Source organism: Erinaceus europaeus, chromosome 8 (genome assembly GCF_950295315.1).
Source record: "Erinaceus europaeus chromosome 8, mEriEur2.1, whole genome shotgun sequence".
In the NCBI taxonomy this organism is placed as follows: Eukaryota; Metazoa; Chordata; class Mammalia; order Eulipotyphla; family Erinaceidae; genus Erinaceus; species Erinaceus europaeus.
This window is the reverse complement of record NC_080169.1, coordinates 75,745,908-75,770,880: the sequence shown is the minus strand read 5'-3', so window position 1 is coordinate 75,770,880 and position 24,973 is coordinate 75,745,908. Positions and strand designations below refer to the sequence as shown.

The window sequence follows — 24,973 nt, the reverse complement described above, 5'->3', positions numbered from 1 at the left end:
TTTAAAAATAATTCAAGTAATTACATTTTAAATTTGAGAATCTCTCAAACAGTATATAGTGGAAAACATTCTTAAAAGTTTGCCAATACCAGAGATTGAATCCAGGGTCTCACATATGTGCTGTACCACTGAGACACCTCCCCAAGTCTATTAAATATATATTTGTGTGAAGAGAGAAAGCAAGTAAAGCACCACTTCTCCATCTGTGGAGATGACTTTGTAGTTATCATGTGGTGCTGAGTATTGAACCCAGATTCTCACACATTAAAAGTCGGAGCTTCATAATTAAGCCACCTCCATCTCCCTCTAAAGTAAAATTTTATATCATAAACATTTCTTTTACAGAAGTTTCAAAAGTAATGGTTAATTTAAGTTGGAACTTTGGGTGTCTTCATGGATATTGAAACAGTGCTGGGGTGTTTCCCATCTCTGTCTTTACCTTTTTCCTCTCTATTGTAATCACTAATAAGTAAAGATTGGAAAAGTGAGCTGTACCAGTCAACATTGGTTTTACTATTGATTGTCAGGCTTGGATTAATTCCCTGGTGCTGCCTTAAAAAATATGAAATTGTTGCTGTTTTCACTTTATTGTATTTTGACTTTAGTAACATAGTATTATTATTAGTAGTAATAATAATAATACTTAGAATCACCTAGCTAACCTTAGCCTTTATGTTGTCTCTTCCCATGCATGGCTGTTCTTCTACTATCAAATATTGAAAGCATTACTAACTAAAAGAAAATTAATTTATTTTTAGCATTCTTTTCTCAGAAGCAAATTTTCTTAGAACAGCAGTTGACTTTTTTAATACACTTTCACACACACACACACACATGCACACACATGCACACACACGCACACATACACATTTATACCAGAGCACTACTCAGGCCTGGCTACTGATGGCGCTGGGTATCAAACCTGGGACACCTTGTGTGCAACTGTTTTTTGTATTCTGTATTGTTCTGTGCTATCTCCCATAACACTCCCTAGCTTCTTCTTGATCATTGCTCTTTTTCTCTAGTTAATTACTGAAGTGTGCCAAATTCACTTGTAGGTTTTAAATAGGGTGGTAGTGTTACAAAGTCTCTAGTACAAAATTACAAAGTTTGTCTTTGGAGTCATAGAGTGATTTCTTAGAGCTTGAGGAACAATTTGTTGTTACTAAAATATGCTAAATTTCACAAAAGCTTGGGTGGGGGTTGTCATACACGTGCAGTTTCATCACACCCAGGTCAGTTTTTCATACAGAGAAGTGGAGAGAAGGAGGGAGACGAGCATAGCACCAGAGCTCCCTCTGGTGCCTTGACACTCCTGTGTGGTACTGTGGTGCTGGGGCTTGAACCTGGGCCATGTACATGGCGAGGCACATGCTGTAGCTGGTGAGCTATCTCTCTAGCTTAAAGAGTATTATTTTTAATTGGGAAAACATTATTAGTTATGTCACCACCACATTCCTTACAATAGGTTTGGAAGCATTAATGACAAAGTACGTCTCCTGGTGAAGCATGCAATACCATATTAAAATTAAGAAAAAAAAATTGCTGTTCTGCAGACAGTCTTTGTCATAGGAGTCCTTGTCAATTCCTATTTCTCTGTCTTTTCTGCCGATCCTGAGAATCTTTCGGTGACAGAAGCCAAAGAAAAAAGAGAGAAATTTGTGGTATTTTCAGGGTTGCTATAGACTCCCATTACCTCAAGCTCTAACTAGCTTTCAAAAATAGGTGATAGAAATCTTGATCTGGATTAGTTCCTGCATCACCATAGATACCATGCCCCCCACAGTGAAATGATGACATTTTAATTAGAAAGATGGCTTTCACTTGTGAATTATAAGCTTTTCCAATAAACAAGTACAGAATTTTCTGGAGGTTCCAGATGGAGGAAGATGATGTACTTACTAGTTTTTGTACTAGCTGGAGTTCAGTATGGAGAGCATCAATGTGCTTGGTCTTTCAGAGCTTAGTACCTGACTGTCATCTCTCCTATGGAAATTGTTTTCAGCACCAATTTATAAACAACTACAAATTACTTTTAAAAAATTTTTTAAATTATCTTTATTGATGAGATAGAGACAGTCAGAAATTGAGAGGAAAGGGGAGATAGAGAAGGAGACAGAGACACCTGCAGCACTGCTTCACCACTTGCAAAGCTTTCCCCCTGCAGGTGGGGACTGGGGGCTCAAACTTGGGACCTTGCACATTGTAATGTGTGCTCAACTAGATGTGCAACCGCCTGGCCCCCAAACTTGACTTTTGAGACAGAAAACATTGTATATCAAGACTAAAATCTTGATACCAATCATTGATTATCCAAGAAAACCATGACAGCTTAATCTAGACAGGATCACTCTAAAATAACAATGTAATGCAGCTGGGAAAATAGTTCAGGTGGGAGAGCATTGGATTTGTAGGTCAGAGGCTCCTGGTTTGGTCTTAATCACTTACTACATGTACCTGAGTGTTGCTCTGTTTTGCTTGCTCTTGCTCTCTGCCTGCCCCCCCCCCTCTTATAATAAAAATAATAATGGCAGTGTGGAATTGAAGTTGGAACAGAAATATCTGCATAGCACATAATATATGCTGATGAAATGATGGACTTTTTCCTTTTGACTAGTTCAGAATTCTCAATTGCTTCTAGCATAGAGGAGATGTCAACTCTGGTATATTATGCTGATCTGTCGAAGTTAAGCATTTTCTCAGTCTTCCAAAAGCGTTTCGTATAGAATCGAGCACATTCATTTCTTTTATAGTTAATTATGGCAGCTCAGCCACACTCCCTTTGTGCTCTTTTGCATACACAGACAGTAGATTAAAAGTCACTGATGTATCAAGCAGAACATCTACTTTAAGATGTCTAGTTTTTCTATCTTTTAAGTTTTAGATACTTTTCTGACTGCTTTCATAAGTTTTAAAACATTATCATTTGAATCTGCAGAAACTCCTTTTGTATATTTAGTCCCAATATTTTCAACATTTGTGACTCCAATGTGTTTTCAACTCTTAAGTTTTAAAAAGAGCCTTATTTATTGTCTTTTTAAAAATCACTTCATTGGGGAAATTTTGATTTACAGGGTTGTTGTCACTGCGGTTCCAGTTCCACATCTCAAGATGAGCCTCAGCACCCCTCACACTCCAAGCAAACTCCTATCCTTCTCTGTCGTAGGGTACTGGGGCCCCAGCTCCCTTTTGTGACTTTTTTCTGATTACTGCCCAATGAGTCTTCAGATTTGTTACTAAAGATCAGTCCATTAGGGATTCTTCTTCTTTTTTTTTTTTTTTTTAAATCTTTTAGCTGTTAGGTCCCACCTGTCAGTGAAATTATCTGGTATTCATTCTTCTTTTTCTTGCACATTTTGTACAACATGATCCTCTCCAGTTTCATCCATGTTGTAGCAAAAGATAAGAATCCATTGCTTTTTACAGCTGAATATTATTCCACTGTGTGTGTGTGTGTGTGTGTGTATTACAGCTTCCCTAAAAACTTACCTGTCCTTGGACATTTTGATTGTTTCTATATGCTGGCTATATCAAACAGCACTGCCAGTAGCATAGGTGTACAGAAATCTCTTCATATAAGGGTTTGATATTCTTTGGACAGGGGACTAGGAGAATGCTGGATGGCATGGTAGGTTCATTTCCAATGTTCTGAAGAGTCTCCAGACTGTTTTCTTTTTTTTTTAATTATTTTTTATTTATTTTTTATTTTTTAATTATTTATTCCCTTTTGTTGCCCTTGCTGTTTTATTGTTGTAGTCATCATTGATGTCGTTGTTGTTGGATAGGACAGAGAGAAATGGAAAGAGGAGGGGAAGACAGAGAGAGGGAAAGAAAGAGAGACACCTGCAGACCTGCTTCACCGCTTGTGAAGCGACTCCCCTACAGGTGGGGAGCTGGGGGCTTGAATCGGGATCCTTACACAGGTCCTTGCGCTTTTGCGCCACCTGTGCTTAACCCGCTGCGCTGCAGCCCGACTCCCTCCAGACTGTTTTCTACATGGACTGGCCCAGTTTACATTCCCACAGTTTAAAAAGGTTCCTTTGTCTCCATGTTCTTGTCAGCAGTTGTTATGTCTGTCCATTCTCACAAGTGTGAAGTGGTATCACATTGTTTTTTGACTTATGTCTCTCTAGTAATCCGTGATTGTGAGCATTTTTTCATATGATTGATGCCATCTGATTATCTTCTCTGCTGAAGATATGTTCAGGTCTTTCAGTGATTTTTAATGAGGTTATTTTTTGCTTTGAGTTTTTGAGTTTTTTATATATTTTGGCTATGAGTCCTCTGTCTTATAATTGGTGTGTAAATATCTGCACCCATTCAGCAGTGTCTTTTTTGTCTTGGTGCCCTCTTTTTTCTGTGCAGAAGCTTTTCAATTTGATGTAATCCCATTGGTTTATTTTTGCTTTTGGACTTGAGTCTCTAGAGACATTTCCAAAGCAGACATAATATAGTGTTCTGCCAGTTTTTTCTTCTGTTTATTTTTTACTTTCTGGTCTAACATCTAAGCCTTTGATCCATTCTGAGTTGACTAGTATGAACAGTGACATATGGTAGTCCTGTTTCATTCTTCTCCATATAGCTACCCAGTTTTTCCCAAAGCCATTTATTGGAATAAGTTGTTTTCTCCATTTAATGTTCAGACCCCTTTGTCATAAATTAACTAGCCATATGTGTGAGAGCTAGTTTCTGGGCTCTCAACTATATTCCATTGATCTCTTTGTCTATTTTTGTTCCAGTACGACACATGGATTATTCCAACCCCATGAACATGCGCTATTTTTCCTCTCTTTTTTCTGTCATAGTGACTCAGAGTTTTCAGTGTACAAATCTTTCACCTCCTTTGTTAAATTTTATTCCTAGATACTCAATTATTTTGGATGCTATTGTAAATTAATTCTTTTTCTTCTAATTTACCACCTTCATGGAAGAAATGCACCTGTTTCTGTATATTAATTTTGTAGCCTGCTACCTTACCATATTGCCTAATAAGTTCCAAGAGTTGGTATACTGGTTCTTTACAATTTCTTATGTATGCTGTCATATCAGCTGCAAACAGTGATAATTTCTCTATTATCTTTCAATTTGTCCCCCCCCCTTCTTTTTTTCTTACCTAATTCCTATGCTCAGGACTTCAAGGACTCTGTTGATTAATAATTCTGATGGTGGACAGCCTCATCTTATACCTAATCTAAGAAAGAGAGCTTTCAGTTTCTCAACATTGAATATGATATTGACTGAAGGTTTGTTGTATATAACCTTTACCAAATTAAGGAATGTTTCCTCAATTCCCATATTTTGAAAATGTTTTTATGATAAAAGGATGTTTTATTTTTTAAAGTTTTTTAATATTTATTTTTATTTAATTATTCCCTTTTGTTGCCCTTGTTGTAGTTATTATTGATGTTATTGTTATTGGATAGGGAGAAATGGAGAGAGGAGGGGAAGACAAAGTGGGGGAGAGAAAGATAGACACCTGCAGACCTGCTTCACTGCTTGTGAAGCGACTCTCCTGCAGGTGGGGAGCCGGGGGCTCGAACCAGGATCCTTCTGCTGGTCCTTGCACTTTGCTCCACTTGTGCTTAACCCACTGCACTACCACTGGTCTCCCATTGTATTTTTTTTTTTATCAGAAGCTTTTTCTGTATAAAACTTGTTATTGCTGCATAATAAACAATTTGAAAAAGATGCTGATAGTAATTCATGTGTTTAATTTTTCTTGCCTGAATGATAAATTTCCACCCTACACTCCCAGCTCAGTTAGGTAAGGCATATGCTGTTTACCACTGACCGAGCTCCCCAACCACATTTTTTAAATTTATTTTTATGAGAGACCAAGGAAGAGATGAAAGTCTTTCTCCAATGCCCATGGAGTTTCACATTTTGCTTCTCATGTGGTGCTAGGAATCTAAATCAGTGCTTCATGCATGTATGGCATGTACTTCATCTTTAAGCTATCTTCCAGACTCTAAGTAATAATTCTGTAAATTATTATTCTGCAGTTTTTCTGTAAATATAACATATCATTATTAATTTAGTAATGTGATTTTACTGACATTATCTTCTATAATTTATAAAGATATTTCAAACTGATCATTTTATATTTTCCTTAAATCATAGCTTCTTCACCTGTTTAATTGTGCTATCTACTTTAGTCTTAAATTTGAGTAGAAATTAATTTGTAGCTCTCATATAACAATGAAAAGTATTTCTGGGAAAACTACAGTTTCTGGCTGTTTTTGTATGACCTAGTAGCTATGTGTCTTTACATTTTTAAACAGTTGAACAAAAAAAGTGCAATAGTGACCTTGTATAGTCTTCAGATACTTACTATCTTACCTTTAAAGAAAGAGTAGTATTTTATTTAAATAAGTGTTTTTTCATGCCTGCCTACCTACTTTCTGTCCTTCCTCCCTATCTTCCTTTGTTCTTTCCTTCCCTAACCCACTTTTCCTTTACTCCCACTACCTTTTCTTCATTTGCAGTATTTCAGTTATCATGTATCTATTTCTCCACTTTTGTTTTCTGTCATGTGTAAAGTTATACTGTTATTTTAGTTTCTGTAATACATAGTCATGTGGTTTTCTTAATCTTTGATACATTCTTGTCATGAACAGCCCACAATAACATTGGTTGCTTTATCATGTTATTTTGTTTTATTACTATCTTGAAGTGTTGTTTCACATCTAATTAAGTGTATGTTTTTAGCCTTAGGCCTTTTTGGCATTATTGCTTTCCATTATTTTCAAGCTTACTGATTGCTTTATATTTTCATTCTATCCTATAAATAATTTTTCAACATTTGACCAAATTATTGTATTTTACGCAGAGTTCTGTCACTGGCCTTTGGTTTAAATTTGGTTTTTACTATGTGTCTGCATATTCAATCTGTATGTACTTCTTTTCTTCTTGTCTGCTTTTCAAAGTTGTGTTTTTACTTGAATGACTTTATGAGATGTTACTTTTCAATGCAATTTTTAGTAGTGATTTAATTGTTTACTATACTATTGTATAAAATTTAGTAGTGATTTAATTGTTTACTATACAAGACTGTAAGATTACGGAGGTATAGTTCCAGGACCTAGCCAGTATCAAAGTTCTGTGCCTTTCCCCAGTGATAACCACTGTAGTTCTTACAAAGACTTTTTGTTTGTTTTGTTTTTTTTTTCTTCTGTGACTAGGATTATTACTGGGATTTTGTGCCTTCAGCTCTATTACTCCCAACAACCACTTTCTTTTTTCCTTAACTACTTCCTTCCTTCCTTCCTTCCTTCCTTCCTTCCTTCCTTCCTTCATCCCTCCCTCCCTCCTTTCCTCCCTCCCTCCTTTCCTTCCTTCCTTCCTCCCTCCTTTTTATTGAGTTTATTTTTCTGTATGCTTACTGGGTTATTTCTAGTTTGGGCTATTATAAATAGAGTTGTCACTAATAGACAAGTGAAAGTCTTTGTGTCAGCATTTTTTTTGTGTGTCAGCATTTTTAAAATTCTTTTTCTTAAGAACTAAGATGAAGAATATTTGTGATTCTGAAAAAAAATGAGATGTCTTCCCTATAATCTGATAGTTCTGTCTATTATTAGTGAATTAATATTGATTTATAAAATTACAAGATAAGGGGGTTAGCTCCACACTATTCCCACCACCAGTTCTGGATCCCCCAATCTCTTTATTGTAAGCTATGGCAGTTGTCTCAAGGTTGTAGATATGGGTCAATTATTATTTTTACAACCATCTGTCTATATTTGTTCCTTTTTATTTTTTATTTTTTTGGAGGAGGAGGGTCTCGTCATCTCTTCCTTTCCAAGTCACACATACACCTACTATTACATCCAGATATCCCTCCCTTTTTCCTCTTCTCTCTCTGGTGTTGGTAGAGTTGGAGTTCAGAGCCCTCAGTTCATCTTCTTCCTGTCACCTCCAGAAGGTGGGAGTTCTGGCTTTTGTAGTTGCTTCTCTACTGGACATGGGTGTTGGCATGTCAGTCAATGCCCCAATTTGTTTCTGTCTTTCTCTAGTAGGGCAGAGCTCTGAAGCAGTGAGGTTCCAAGTCACATTGGTGAAGTCATTTGCCCAGGAAAGTCAGGATAGAGTCATGACAGCATCTGCAACATGTTGGCTGAAGTGTGGCAAGATACAAAGTGGGACAAAATTAATCTGATAGTACTGTAAGCTCCTACTGGGTGATTAATAAAAAATAAAATTAAATACCAAGTTAAAAAAAAAAGATATTTGCTTTTTAAACAGACTAACAATTTTGCAAAGTGATTTTTGAACATTTTACACAGTAGATTAGAATTCTGCTTTTTTTGTTTGTTTTTTCAGATCTTTACCAAAACTTGCTATTGACAGTCTTAATTTTAGCCATTTTGCTAGCTATGGAGTTGATTCTTGTTTTAGTTTTAATTTGCAAAAATTTCTAATGTGGTCAACTTGTCTAATACCTAATTTATCCAAATAAATTTTTTTATTTATTAGGGAAATAGTGATTTACAAGGCACTTGTTGTCACATGGGTACAGCTACTGTTCCTTTGCTGATATGTATCTGCATACCAGTCCTGTTACCAACTTGGGTCCTCCAGCACCATTGCACATAATTTGCCAGTTTTTAAAGAGTTCATGACCTTATTGATTTGTAAGACTCCCTCTTGTATTCTGGAAGCATTAGTTATATGTGTATATTGTAAATATTTTCTCCCTTTCTATGGCTTGCCTTATTTTCTTTTAGTGTTTTTGGAGGAATTTAATTTACAAACTTCAACGTTACATATTAAACCCTTAAACAACACAGCCTTGTATAATATTCCTTATTAAGAGAATGTGTGTTTAAGTCTGTCTGTATCTATGTGTGTCTATATGTCTTGTTTGGTGAGTTTTTAGTGAATTTTTACATAGGTATATCCATTTGACATCTCAATTTTATAAAACTCTTACTACTACTACTCATGTCCGTCTGAAATCAGTTCCTCTTCTCACCTCAAATAGGGATCACTGATCTGCTTTTTCTCTCCATAAATATGTAATTGTCTTAGACATTTTCTATAAATGATGTTATATAACATGTGACTACATATCTGACTTTTTATGTACTATGATGTTTTATTTAGCTTCATCTGTTTTTTCATGTTTAAGTAATCTTCTATAGTCCTGAGTAAATATCTTTCTATGGAAGAATTCACTTTGTTTATGTATGGGTTAGTTGCTACTATTTAGGCTATAAAAACATTGCTGTCTTACCAAACACATGACCCTGGTTCAATACCAGCACCCACAGCACTGGGGGAAAGCTTTGCTGATGTGTTGTTTTCCCCTCCATCTTTCACTTTCTTTTACTCTTTCTTTCTTTCTTTCTTTCTTTCTTTCTTTCTTTTTTTTTTTAAGAAAGGAGACATTAACAAAACCATAGGATAAGAGGGGTACAGTTCTACACAATTCCCACCACCCGATCTCCATATCCCACCCCTTCCCCTGATAGCTTTCCCATTCTCTAGCCCTCTGGGAGCATAGACCCAAGGTCGTTGTGGGTTGCAGAAGGTGGAAGGTCTGGCTTCTGTAATTGCTTCCCCGCTGAACATGGACGTTGACTGGTCGATGCATACTCCCAGTCGGCCTCTCTCTTTGCCTAGCGGGGTGGGTCTCTGGGGAAGTGGGGAAGTCAGCTAAGCCAGAAAGATAAAGATGAGTATCAACTCATCAACAGAAGTTGAAAAAGAAGAACAGAAAGGGCAACTAAAAGCAGGATCTGATTAAATCTAGAGCAGGGCACCAAAGTAAAAACCCTGTGGTGAAGGAGAGGTTGGCCATTGGGCTTCCTGGTACAACGGGAGGTGGGGGTGGGTGGTTGGGATGGGACACAGTCTCTTACTCTTTTTATATGAAACTATTGACCTGGACTGGTTAAGTCCCAGTAGCAATGGCCAAACAAACAAAAACTGAGTTTTGTTTTCCTTTTCCCTTTGACCTCATCTTGTTGAAAATATAATTTTTCAGTTTTGATAAAGTCTAGTTTATCCATGCTTTTGTTTATTTGATTTTTTAAAATTTTATTTGTTTATTAATGAGAAAGATAGGAGGAGAGAAAGAAAGAAAGAGACAGTACTCTAGTACATGTGCTGCTGGGGATTGAACTCAGGACCTCACACATGAGAGTCTAACATTTAAATCTGTGTACCACTTCCGGACCACAGCTTTTCTGTATTTTACAGGAAAATTTTGCCTAACCTAAATTTGCAGAGTTTTCTTTCTGTGTTTTCTGGTATCTATAATCGTATTTTTAAAGTTGAATTTTTATTCAAAGAGACTCATACCCGAGGCTTCAAAGTCCCAGGTTCAATCCCTTGCACACCACCACAAACCAGAGGTGACCAGACCCGTGCTCTAGGGATATATATATATCTTCACTGTCTTCTTTCACTCTCTAAAAATAAAGAAAAAATAGAAGCCTGGAAGACATTTACTGGTATTGAACATTTACAAGGTTAGTGTGAGGCCCTGAGGAAAGAGGTAAAAGAAAATTAACAGATAGTTTTCCTCACATATGGAGTCTAGGTCAGCTATCATACTTACCCAAGAAGTCAGAAGTGTGTTTAGTAGTCAAAGCTGTACCCCATCCAATGACCAGCAATCAACCAATGTATAAACAAAGTGAGTATAGGGGCTGGGTGGTGGCGCACCTGGTTGAGTGCACATGTTACAGTGAGCAAAGACCCAGGTTCAAGCCCCTGGCCCCCACCTACAGGGGAAAAGCTTCATGAGTGGTGAAACAGTGCTGCAGGTGTCTCTCTGTTTCTCTCCCTCTCTCTCTCTCTCTTTCTCTCTCTCCTCATCCCCTTCTCAATTTCTGGCTGTTTCTATCAAATAAAGATAATAAAAAAATTATTTAAAAAAACAAAGTAAGTATATTGTTATATTACATGAAGTGATATTATTCAGGAATATATATTGAATGAGAGTACTTACACATGCAGCAACATAGAGAAGCCAAAATATTAACTATCTATATAATTAAAGCAGATGAACTTGCAAAAATAAAAAACAAAATTTAACCAGTCTTTCAGACTTTGTGAGAACTATGGGGGTAAAGAGGGGTCTGGAGAGGCACAGAACTTTGGTGGTAGGTCTGTCTATCTGTACTCCTGTAATTAAAAAAAAATTTTAAACCATTATTAAATCACTATTTAAAATAATATTGAAAGAGGGAATATGTAATAAATACCCTGTCAGTTTTTCTCCTAAGATGAGTTATGTTTAAATATTTTTTATCAAATAATATATGTATATATTTTAATTTGTATAATTATCTTTTTTCCCTCTGTGTTTATTAACTGTGATTTTTTTTTTCCCCCTAAAGAACTTTTACTCATCAAGATTTATTTGGTGATTTGAACTGTACTACAGTTCCCCACCCCCACCCCCGACATACACTAGACCATTGCTTAATTCTGGCTTATGGTAGTACCAGGGATTGAATTTGTGATCTTGGAGCCTTTGTAGACAGGGAAGTTACTTCCTTCTTTCCTCTTTTTCTTCCTCCCTTCTTTTCTCCCTCCTTCTTTCTTCCCTCCTTCTTTTCTTTTCCTTTTTTCTTCATTTTCTTTCTTCCTTCCTTTCTTCCTCTCACCCTCCCTTTCTTTCTTTCTTTCTTTTTTTCTTTCTTCCTTTCTTTCCTTCCTTCTTGTCATCACTGAGACTTCACCATTCCAGTATAATTTTTCCAGTTAGCAAAAGACAAGTGGTGGGAGATAGATAGATAGATAGATAGATAGATAGATAGGGGGAGAGAGAGAGAGACCCTGGCACCAAACATTCTTCCAGTGCTGTGGGAGCCAGTTGATGACATACTAGGTAGGATGCATATACAAAAAAAGGAAAAGCAAGAGGGAGTTTGATTGGCTGCTAGCAGTTGTAAATTCTTCATGGAGTTACTAAGCCCTATTGATCATCCTCCTGAATTAAAAAATTAATAACAGCAATTTTTATCTCTATATTGCTCACTCCCTTATTTTCTTCATTTTCTTAACATTCCTGTGTATTATCACTTCTCTTTATATAGAGCATTCTTTTTTTTTTAATTTAAGAAAGGATTAATTAAAACCATAGGGTAGGAGGGGTACAACTCCACACAATTCCCACCACCCAATCTCCATATCCCACCCCCTCCCCTGATAGCTTTCCCACTCTCTATCCCTCTGGGAGCATGACCCAGGGTCTTTGTGGGTTGCAGAAGGTAGAAGGTCTGGCTTCTGTAATTGCTTCCCCGCTGAACATGGGCGTTGACTGGTCAGTCCATACTCCCAGTCTGCCTCTCTCTTTCCCTAGTAGGGTGTGTCTCTGGGGAAGCTGAGCTCCAGGACACATTGGTGGGGTCTTCAATCCAGGGAAGCCTGGCCAGCATCCTGATGGCATCTGGAACCTGGTGACTGAAAAGAGACTTAACATACGAAGCCAAACAAATTGTTGAGCAATCATGGACCCAAAGGTTGGAATAGTGGAGAGGAAGTGTTAGGGGGGTACTCACTGCAAGCTCTAGTGTACTTCTGCTTTCAGGTATATATTTTGCACTAGTTTATGGATATGTGTGAACATATGCTCTCTCTCACAGAAACTGGTGTATATCTAGGTTTTGGGACTTTGTTAGAAAGTGAACCACCTGAGATGAAATTAGAGTATACAATGAAAGGAAAGGTCTCACCCAAGTAATGAAGCTGAAGGGTTGTCATTCCACACGTGAAGTCTATGGACCAGTCTGAAGTGAAGCATGTTGAGGTGGCAATCATTGCTTTGGTTAGGTTGTGATCGGCGGATGCCATATTATTTGATATGGATTGGGAGAGGCATACGGGAAAGTGGGCCCTATCCAAGGGTTCCAGGACTGGGGGAAGTAGGGGCTCTATAGTGGAGATGTGAGGTTCCTGCTGTCTTCGGGTTCAAAAAGACAATCGATAGTTAATGTTATCATCACATTAATTGGTAATTGGGTTAACTTTGAAAAGTCCTTTTGTTAGGGTTTGCTGTACAGTACCCAGTATCTTGTATATAGCTGTGCTATTGGATGCTTCTGATTATATAGAGCATTCTAATGCTAATCCGTTTTTGCTTCTGCTGTCTCTTCTTTGTCTACTGATTTATTCCTTGTCTTCCTACAGCTCTTATTTTCTGCTTCTCTTCAAAAAAAAAAAAAAAGACTAGGATAAAATTGATTTTCTGGTTGATAACATCATATTGTACTATTAAATGTTTCTAATTTAATTTGGGTTATGCACTGTTGACTGTTGATAGTTAACAGGTTCTGAAATAATTATATTAGGTTAGCTGAAAAGTACACATCAAGCATTAATGGGCTGCATGTTACTGAATCAGAAAAGCCACTGGTAAGCTCTGAATCACAACCAAGGTAGCTAATACAATTCTTGCTCTGAAATTGCGTTATTTAATGTGATTCTCTTTTCCTTTATTACTTGTAATGCCCCATGGAGATCCATTATGTTTTCAATGTCTTAGGCATGTTGTTGCTTTAAAAAACTGTCGAGTGTAGTGTGTTCTCTATGTTACGGCATATGTACACAGATATTGTAACTTTTCTTTAATGTTTTATTCTAATATATCCATAATGTGCATGATATAATGTATTATCAGAACTCTTGATAAAAATATTTGGATTTTATATTTCAAAATATTTCTGTGATTACAGTCCTATGCTCTTTATTTTCTTCTGCCCCCAAATCGACCTGAGTTTGTTAAATACATTACCTATTGAGAGAATAGTTTAAGGTATCTTCTACTCTATGGTAAAGATTCTTAGACTTATTTACTTTTAACGCTTTTAAGAAGAAAGAGTTTTGCATTTTTCACCACTAGTAAGAACTACCTTTTTTTTTTCTTTTTTATTTAAAAAAGTATTAATTAACAAAACCATAGGGTAGGAGGGGTACAATTCCACACAATTCCCACCACCCAATCTCCATATCCCACCCCCTCCCCTGATAGCTTTCCCATTCTTTATTCCTCTGGGAGCATGGACCCAGGGTCATTGTGGGTTGTAGAAGGTAGAAGGTCTGGCTTCTGTAATTGCTTCCCCGCTGAACATGGGCGTTGACTGGTCAGTCCATACTCCCAGTCTGCCTCTCTCTTTCCCTAGTAGGGTGGGTCTCTGGGGAAGCTGAGCTCCAGGACACATTGGTGGGGTCTTCAATCCAGGGAAGCCTGGCCAGCATCCTGATGGCATCTGGAACCTGGTGACTGAAAAGAGACTTAACATACGAAGCCAAACAAATTGTTGAGCAATCATGGACCCAAAGCTTGGAATAGTGGAGAGGAAGTGTTAGGGAGGTACTCACGGCAAGCTCTAGTGTACTTCTGCTTTCAGGTATATATTTTGCACTAGTTTACGGATATGTGTGAACATATGCTCTCTCTCACAGAAACTGGTGTATATCTAGGTTTTGGGACTTTGTTAGAAAGTGAACCACCTGAGATGGAATTAGAGTATACTATGAAAGGAAAGGTCTCACCTGAGTAATGAAGCTGAAGGGTTGTCATTCCACACGTGAAGTCTATGGACACAGTCTGAAGTGAAGCATGTTGAGGTGGCAATCGTTGCGTTGGTTAGGTTGCGATCGGCAGATGCCATATTATTTGATATGGATTGGGAGAGGCATACGGGAAAGTGGGCCCTATCCAAGGGTTCCGGGACTGGGGGAAGTAGAGGCTCTATAGTGGAGATGTGAGGTTCCTGCTGTCTTCGGGTTCAAAAAGACAATCGATAGTTAATGTTATCATCACATTAATTGGTAATTGGGTTAACTTTGAAAAGTCCTTTTGTTAGGGTTTGCTGTACAGTACCCAGTATCTTGTATATAGCTGTGCTATTGGTTGCTTCTGATCTACTTGGTCTAGGCTTTTGAGAGAGTCTGCATATCAATTACACAGCCTATATATTAAAAAGATTCAGTTTGTGTTTTGAAAAACTTCGAGACATACAATTAATTTTTCCCCTCTCATATTAATTAACTAGTGATTTATATGACTACATTTTACTAGGAGTGTACATAAACACCATTCCCACCACCAAAAGACTGTGACCCATCCCTCCCACCCACTCCCACCCCCCACTGGTCCAGGAAGCTGCATGTCTACCCCTTACCACAGGGTTTTTACTTTGGTGCCCTACTTACAATTTGATCAGGTCCTACTTTTAGTTTCCCTTTCAGATCTTCTTTCTCAACTTCTTTTGATGAATGGGATCATCCCATATTCATCTTTATCTTTCTGACTTAGCTCACTTAACATAATTCCTTCTAGCTCTGTCCAAGATGGGTCAAAGAAGGTGGGTTCATTGTTCTTGATAGCTGCATAGTATTCTATTGTGTATATATACCACAGCTTCCTCAGCCACTCATCTGTTGTTGGGCACCTGGGTTGCTTCCAGGTTTTAGCTATTATGAATTGTGCTGCTATGAACATAGGAGTACACACCTCTTTTTGATTGGTTGTTATGGAGTCCTTGGGGTATAACCCCAGGAGGGGAATTAATGGATCATATGGACGGTCCATGTCTAGCCTTCTGAGAGTTTTCCAGACTGCTCTCCACAAAGGCTGGACCAATTTACATTCCCACCAGCAATGTAAAAGGGTTCCTGTGCCCCCACAACCTCTCCAGCATTTGTTACTGCTGTCCTTTTTGATGTATGCCATTCTTACGGGAGTGAGGTGGTATCTTAGTGTTGTCTTAATTTGCATTTCTCTGACAATCAGTGACCTAGAGCAGTTTTTCATATGTTCATTAGCCTTTTGGATCTCCTCTGTCGTGAATGTTTTGTTCATATCCTCTGCCTATTTTTGGATGGGGTCATTTGCTTTTTTGGTGCTAAGTTTGCTGAGCTCTTTATATATTTTGGTGATTAGTTTCTTGTCTGATGTCTGGCATGTGAAGATCTTCTCCCATTCTGTGAGGGGTCTCTTTGTTTGTGTGAATAGTTTCTTTGGCTGTGCAGAAGCTTTTCAATTCGATGTAGTCCCATTGGTTTGTTTCTGCTTTAGTCTTCCTTGCAATTGGGTTTGATTCATCAAAGATGTCCTTGAGGTGTAGGTAGGAAACTGTTTTACCAATGTTTTCCTCTAAGTATTAGATTGTTTCTGGTCTGACATCTAAGTCTTTGATCCATTTGGAGTTGATTTTTGTTTCTGGTAAGATAAAGTGGTTCAATTTCATTCTTCTGCATGTTACAACCCAGTTTTCCCAGCACCATTTATTGAAGAGAGCCTCCTTCCATTTATACTTTGGGCCCCCTTATCAAAGATTAGATGTCCATAGGTGTGGGGATTTATTTCTGGGCTTTCAATTCTGTTCCAGTGGTCTGTGTGCCTATTTTTGTTCCAGTACCATGCTGTTTTGATGATGATGGTTTTATAATATAGTTTAAGGTCTGGGAGTGTGATGCCTCCATTTCTGTTTCTTTTCCTTAAGATGGTTTTGGTAATTCTAGGTGTTTTCATGTTCCAGATAAATGATTGTAGTGTTTGTTCTATTCTCTTAAAGAAGCTTGGTGGAACTTTGATGGGTATTGCATTAAATTTGTATATGGCTCTGGGGAGAATATTCATTTTGTTGATATTTATTCTTCCAATCCATGAGCATGGGATATCTTTCCATTTCTTGGTATCAGTTTCTATTTCCTTGAGTAGCTACTCATAGTTTTCAGCATACAAGTCTTTCACTTCTTTGGTCAACTTTATTCCTAGGTATTTGATTGATTTTGCCGACACAGTAAATGGGAGTGATTTCTGGATGTCTTCTTCTTCAGATTTAGTGTTTGCATAAAGAAATGCCACTGATTTTTGTACATTGATTTTGTAGCCTGATACCTTGCTATATTGCCTAATAACTTCCAGTAGTTTTCTGCTGGATTCTTTAGGTTTTTCTATGTATACTATCATATCATCTGCAAAGAGTGAGAGCTTGACTTTTTCCCTTCCAATCTGTATTCCTTTGATTCCTTTCTCTTCCTGATTGCTATGGCAAGAACTTCCAATACTATGTTGAAGAGTAACGGTGACAGTGGACAGCCCTGTCTAGTCCCCGATCTCAGGGGGAATGCTTTCAGCTTCTGTCCATTGAGTATGATGTTGGCTGTACGTTTGCTATATATAGACTCCACTATCTTGAGGAATTTCCCATTTATTCCCATTTTTTGTAGAGTTTTGAGCATGAATGGGTGTTGGATTTTGTCAAAGGCTTTCTCTGCATCTATTGAGATAATCATGTGGTTTTTGGCTTTGCTTTTATTGATGTGGTGAAGGACATTGATTGACTTACGGATGTTGAACCAGCCTTGCATTCCTGGGATGAATCCCCCTTGGTCGTGATGAACAATCTTTTTGATATGTTTCTGTATCCAGTTGTCCAAGATCTTGTTTAATATTTTGGCATCTATGTTCATCAGAGATATTGGTTTGTATTTTTCCTTTTTTGTTCTGTCCCTATCAGCTTTTGGTATCAGGGTGATGTTGGCTTCATAGAAGGTGGAAGGGAGTATTCCTGTTTCTTCAATCTTATGGAAAAGCTTAAGAAGTATGGGTACTGTTTCCTGAAAGTTTTGTAGAATTTGTTTGTGAAGCCATCTGGTCCAGGACTTTTGTTGTTGGGGAGATTCTTAATTACGGTTTCAATTTCTTTGTCTGTGATTGGTGCATTTAGATTTTGTAGTTCTTTTTGGTTCAGTTTTGGAAGGGCATATGTTTCTAGGAATTGTTCCATTTCTTCCAGATTCTCTAGCTTGGTGGCGTATAGTTCTTTATAGAAGTTTCGCAGGATTCTCTGGATTTCTGTGGTGTCAGTTGTGATAGCTCCTCCATCGTTTACAATTCTATTAATTTGAGTCTTCTCTCTTTTTTGTTTGGTGAGTCTGGCTAGGGGTTTGTCAATTTTGTTTAATCTTTAAAATAACCAACATTTGGCTTCATTGATCTTTTGTATGTTTTTTTTTTTTTGATGTTGTTTATTTCTGCTCTAACTTTAGTGATTTCTGTCCTTCTGGTTGCTTTAGGGTTCCTTTGTTCCTCTGTAAGGACTATCTTTACAGTGAAAGATAACTCTTTGAATTTTTGCTTATAGAGACTTTGTAATTTTTCACTATAACTTCTGTGTTTTGGAGATGTCACGTTAGAGATGTTTATCATTTCATCACCTCCATTTTCCATCTCACCACCCGTCTACACTCTCTACTTCTTTTAATATAATTATTGCCTTTTTTTAATTTTTTATTCTAATCAAGTCTGAAATGACAAATGAAAATTTTGAGGATATAATGAAGTCTTGAAATTTTACTGGTATGTTATTTAGTAAGTAAATTTTCCATATATCTTTATGTCTCTAGTTAAAATCAGTTGGAATCAGATAAGGTTTTATCATAGGCCATAAAGCTTTGTGAACCATGTCACTTGAAACAATTTAACAGCAGGATAGAAATTGTAAAATTTATGTTCTTTATTTGTCTTTTCTATCCGCTAGCTTGTTACTCATTTGTATGAAATCTAAAATAAAAGAAAATTTATCTAATAAAGAATTATTTCTTGGGGGCTAGGTGGTGGTGCACCCAGTTAAGTGCACTTGCTACCAAGTGAAAGGACCCAGGTTCGAGCACTCACTTCCCCACCTGCAAGAGGTTTCTGCTTCACAAGGGGTGAAGCAGGTCTGTAGGTGTCTTTCTTTCCCTCTCTCAATTTCTTTCTATCCTACCTAAAATAATGATAATAATAATAATAAATCTAAACAAAAGATTTAGAAAATAATTATTTATTTGGGAAGAAAGATGAAAATGTGATTGTTAGCCTTTGTGATACAATGATTATTAATGCTCTATAGCCTGTAAATATGTAAGGCTGTCATCATCATGGATTCCTGATCTACTGTACATGTTTCTAATCAAATCAAACTCTCAATTTTAAACTTTAATATTGGAAATTACAAAAATAGTCTAGGGGTATGGATTGACCTGCCAACAACCATGTCCAGTGATGAAGCAATCACAGAAGCCAGACCTTTCACCTTCTGCACCCCATAAAGAATTTTAGTCCATATTCCCACAGGCTGTAGGGGGAGATGACCAGAGGACTTTGAATTCCAATTCCATCAGGACCCAGAGAGAGAATCATGGAGAAAAAAATCTGCTGTGAAAGCTGATAAATTAGAAAACTATTACCTATATAATAATAAAAGTAGATTTATCTACAAATTAAAAAATAAAGTAACTATTAGAAAACTCCATTAAACTTGATGATGCTATTGTTTATGTTCACAAAGAGCATATCTTATTAGTCTAAAGCTTAGTAAACACTAGAATATTAGTTGATATTTTATGGAACAATTTTTACAACAGTCTTGCTATGTCTTTGTTCCATGAGCTCAGTGCCAGCTGTTGCTTTGGTTACTGTGTGCCTGTTTTGGCAAGCTTTTTAAAGACCTCAAAAATCTATGCCTTTTATACTATATTTTTTTAGGATTTTACTTTTCTGCAATGTAAAGCTACTGAGATGTCAGAAAGAAAAAAAATACATCATTTTTGTTTCCAAAGCAATAAAATAATGTGCTGTCTTCTGATGTGGTTTTTTAAGAAGCAGAGAAGCCTATTTTGAGCTATTTGTGAAATTATCCTTTTTCTGCTATTATGTGGTTTCTCATGTCTTTATTTTAGAGTTTATCAAGATGGGAAATTTCTTATAAGGTTAGATGACTTGTTAAAGGCCACACTGATAATTTGTAAAAGTAAAGGCTAAGGAAGATAGTATAATAATATGCAGAAAACCCTTTTATACCTGATGTCCTCAGGTTATCAATTTCAATCCCAAGTACTACTATAAGCCAGAGCTTGCAGTGTGTTGGATATATATATATATATATATGTATGTATATGTATGCATATATATCTACATATATATATCCAATATATATTATATAATAGATAAGTAAACATTTAAATAAAAAGTAAAGATTATTCTTAGAATATTAAATAATTATTTAATTAAAGAGTTGTGTAGAAGGCACTACTATCTTTTAACTAGAAGTTTATCACCTTCTATCATGTATTTTCCAAAATTATGTGGTCTGTTTTGAGATCTCAAATTGTTTTTTAATATTTATTTATTTTCCCTTTTGTTGCCCTTGTTTTTTGTCGTTTTAGTTATTATTGTTGTTATTGATGTTGTCGCTGTTAGATGGGACAGAGAGAAATGGAGAGAGGAGGGGAAGACAGGAGGAGAGAAAGATAGACACCTGCAGACCTGCTTCACCACCTGTGAAGTGACCCCCCTGCAGGTGGGGAGCCGGTCCTTGCGCTTTGCACCACGTGCGTTTAACCCGCTGTGCTATCACCCGACTCCCCTCAAATTGTTCTTTTTTTTTTAATTGGATGGTCAATGATTTGTAAAACAGTTGTTGGCACATGGGTACAGTTCTTTACTTCACCAAGCTAGATGTGTGCAAAACACTCTCACTCACAAATTAGATTATTCCTTGTGTACCAGGACCTGACAGTCCACGCTGTCCCCAGCCACCTCCCTGTCCTCTTCCTAGATTTCTTTACTTTAGTACAGTATACCACCAGTCCAAATTTTAATTTGTTTCTTCTTTCTATTCTTTTTTCTTAAGTTCTGTCTATGGGTTAAATCACTCCAAGTTCACTCTACTCCTCCTGGCTTATCTTACTTAACATGATTCCTTCAAGCTCCATCCTAGATGAGATGAAAAAGATAAATTTATCATTCTTATTAGCTGAGTAGTTTTCCATTGTGCATATATGCCACGAGTTTCTTAGCCACCCATCTGTTATTGGACACCTGGGTTGCTTCCAACTTTGAGCTATTACAAATTGTACTGCTAGGAACATAGATACACACATATCTCTTTGGATGATTGTGTTTATTTCCTTAGGATATATTCCCAGGAGAAGACTTGCCGGATTATAGGGTAGTTGGTTCATTTCTAGCCTTCATGAGTTCTTCAGACTGCTCTCGAGAGGGGTTGGGCTAATTTACATTCCCATCAGCAGTGTAGGGAGTTCCTTTACCACTACAACCTCTTCAACATTTGTTGTTACTGTCCTTTCTGATGTATGACATTGTCACAAGGATGAAAGAGGATCTCATTGTCTTTATTTGTATTTCTCTGACAATCAGCAACTTGGAGCATCTTTTCATATGTCTGTTGGCCCTTTGGATCTCCTCTTTGCTGAATAGTCTGTTCATATCATTTTTCTTCCCACTTTTGTTTGGGGTTGGTTGGTTTTTGTTTGTTTATTTCTTTTGCTGTTGTTACTATGGTGTTTGATGAGCTCTTTGTATATTTTGGTTATTAGTCTTTTGTCTGATGTATGGCATGTAAGCATCTTCTCCTATAATGAAAGGAGTTTAGTCAGGTAGTGGTTTCTTTTGCTGTAGAAGCTTTTCAGTTTGATGTAGTACCATTGGTTTACTTTCAGTTTTTGTTTTCCTTGCAAATTGATTTGAGTTGTTGATGATGCCTGTAAAACTTAGATCAAAAAGAGTTTTGCTAGTGTTTTCTACTAAATAGTTATTTTCTGACTTGATCCTTGATCCCTTTAGAGTTTACTTTTGTTCATGGTAAGATCAAGTTGTTAATAAATATTTCTCACCATCAGAACTAGTATATTTGAAAATCTTCTAATGTTAACACACGATAGAAGCTCTTATGGCAGAGTGTTGACTAGGGCGTAAAAGACACAGAATCAGAAACTGTTCTGTTAGCAGCTGTGGGATGCCACCCTCTTGGCATCTTTGTTTCCTTGGCTATTAAATGAGCATGTTAGAAGTAATTTTATCTGTGTGAATGCACATTTATTTATTTATTTTTAAATTTTTAAAATTATTTTTATATTTTTTTATTTTGTAAGTATTTTTTATTAGTGATTTCATAATAGTTTATAATATACAGGGTTATAGTTATACATCACTCCCGTCTCAATAATTTTGTCCCCACACCCCAGAGTGCTCACAAAATCTTAGAGACAGTTTTGTGGCTTCCCCTGCTTCACCCTTTCATCTTCCTTCTCCTACTTCTCTTCTGGCTTGTGAGAGAATTTCCTTTCCAAGTGTCATATTTTTGAGTATACACACTACATTTTATTGATCCATTAGATGGACTTAGGAGTTTGAAACATTGTTTGTTTTTTTGTTGTTCTTATTCTATGCTGGTTTTGTGGGGCTGCCAAGCAAATTACAACAAATAGTAGCTTAAAATAATAGAAATTAATTCTTTCACAGTTCTGATAGTTAAAAATCCACACAGTCAAAGTATGAAATTTTCTAGGGAAGAATTCTTTCTGTCTCTTCCTGGCATCTAGTGACTATAGTCAGTGCTTTGAAGATTCTTGGATTTTATCTGTACCACTCCAATTTCTGCCTCTATCAACATGATTCTTTTTTTCCATGTGTATGACCCTTCTTTCAGACTTCATTTCATTTCATTTATGACTTCATTTCAACTTTATTAATTATATCTGCAAAGGCCTTGTCTCCAAATAAGGCACATTTTAAGGTTTGGATTTGAGGAGACAAAATTTAACCCACTAGCTCCTTTAAAATTTATTCCATTTGAAATGTATGTTAATGTTTGTCTTAATCAGTTTTGAGTAACCATAACAAAATGCCATAGACTTGATGGTGCCTTGAACAACAGAAATTAATTTTCATTCACTGCTGGAGACTTGGTAGTCTACATGAAGGTCAGGCAGAATTCTTTTTCTGATGGGAACCCTTTTTCTGACTTTAGATAACTATCTTCTTGCACTGATCTCATATCATATGGAGAGAGAGGGTTTGGAAAGAGAAAGAAAGAGGATAAACAGGTCTGGATGCATCAATCACAAACAATCTAGTATCTCTTATAAGGTCTTTATTATCATTAGACCAGGCTATAATACTCCTCATCCGAACATAGTAATCTCCTTTGCCTCATCTTGAATGGAATTTGAAAGTGAGATAATTCAGAATGAGAAGGACAAATACTGGATGGTCTCACAGGTAGAAACTAAGAAACTGTGTGTGGGGGGAAGAAACATAGTATGAAACTTGGACCTGGTTATGGTTTATTACAGCATAGTAAGGGATTCTGAAGGAGTGAGAGACAAGTCTAAAAGTTACCTCACTAGTACACAGTGGTGAAAAAATACTTGGTTGGATCGTGAAGACTGGTGAACAAGGGGGCACCCATCACAGGCAATGAAACAGGTCTTCCTTCAGTTGTCTTTCTCTCTCCCTCTCTATCCCCCACCTCACTTCTCTCTGTCTTACCCAATAAAATAGAGAAAAAAAATGGATGCCAGGATTGGTGGATTTATAGTGTAGGCACCAAGCCCCAGTGATAACTTTGGTGGCAAGAAAGAGAGAGGGAGGGAGGGAGGGAGAGAGAGTGAGAGGGGAGGGGGAGGGGGAGAGAGAGAGACAGAGAAAGAGAAAGAGAGAGGCAAGAGAGAAAATAAAGGGTCTGGGTGGTCATGTACCTGGTTGAGCACACAAGTTACCTTGCACAAGGACACAGGGTCAAGTCTCTGTTTCCCACATGCAGTTAGCTCTCTCTCTGTCTGCCCTCCCTTCTCTGTTTCTCTCTGTCCTATCAATAAAATGGAAAAAAAAGAAAGAAAAGAGAGAGATAAAGAATGGCCACTGGACCAATTTACATTCCCACCAGCAGTGTAGAAGGGTTCTTTTGTCCCCACAGCCTCTCTAGCATTTGTTGCTTCTGCCAGATGACCAGGGAGCCCTGCTTCCCCAGAGCCCCACCCCACCAGGGAAAGAGAGAGACAGGCTAGGAGTATGGATTTTTCAGATCCAAAGGCTTAAAAGTGGGGATGTTTGAAATGAGGTTGGAGAACTAGTATCCTTTGGTGGAAGAAAATGACAATTTGGTGGAGGTTGAGGTATACTGACACCAGTATGAGGGAGATATAAAATTGTACAACAGTTTTGAGAATCAAAATGTCCTTGATTCAGTGGTATAAATATATATATCCCATATCTTTCATTGAATGTTCTGACTATTTGAGAGCATTGACAATTATCTTGCAAAATAAGTTCTATTTATTATTTTTTAAAAACTACAAATATGATTTTCTGCATTTAAATACTTTGGGCTATTCATATCAATATGAACTCAAAACTACTTATATTTTTATTTTACCCTGTAGTGCCAGGATTTGAACTTAGGACCTTACTTATGGCTGTTAACTCTCTCCACTTCAGTCACACTACTCCAGCCATCATCCCAACATTTGTGTTTTTCTACCTACCAAGAAGTGTCCTACCTCAGCACTTCTGTTGATCCCTCTGCACAAATCTCTGTTTCCCCTGTATTTTTCTTGAATTCTCTTCCCCACTTCCTGTAGGTCTCTGTTTAAATATCACCTCAGAAACTCTGTCTCGTCTCTGTGTATAATAGCTTTATCCTCATCATTCTTAATTGCTTGTTCCATTTTCTTCTTTATTTATTATTATTATTTTTTATTATTGGGTAATTAATATTTTACATTCAACAGTAAGTACAATAGTTTGTACATGCATAACATTCTCCAGTTTCCCATATAACAATACAACCCCTACTAGGTCCTCTGAATCCTTCTTGGACCTATATTCTCCCTATCCACCACCCCAGAGTCTTTTACTTTGGTGTGATACGCCAATTCCATTTCAGGTTCTACTTCTGTTTTCTTTTCTGATCTTGTTTTTCAACTTCTGCCTGAGAGTGAGATCATCCCATATTCATCCTTCTGTTTCTGACTTATTTCACTCAACATGATTTTTTCAAGGTCCATCCAAGATCAGCTGAAAACGGTGAAGTCACCATTTTTTACAGCTGAGTAGTATTCCATTGTGTAAAATATGCCACAACTTGCTCAGCCACCCATCTGTTGTTGGATACCTGGGTTACTTCCAGGTTTTGGCTATTACAAATTGTGCTGCCAAGAACAT

The 24,973-nt window shown here is 37.1% G+C and overlaps 1 protein-coding gene across 2 annotated transcripts in view; it reads left to right on the top strand.

Annotated features, from left to right (window-relative positions):
- The window catches only part of COG5 (component of oligomeric golgi complex 5), a 237,610-nt gene that overhangs the window by 109,115 nt on the left and 103,522 nt on the right, over positions 1-24,973 (top strand). The gene's annotated exons all lie outside the window — the stretch shown is intronic.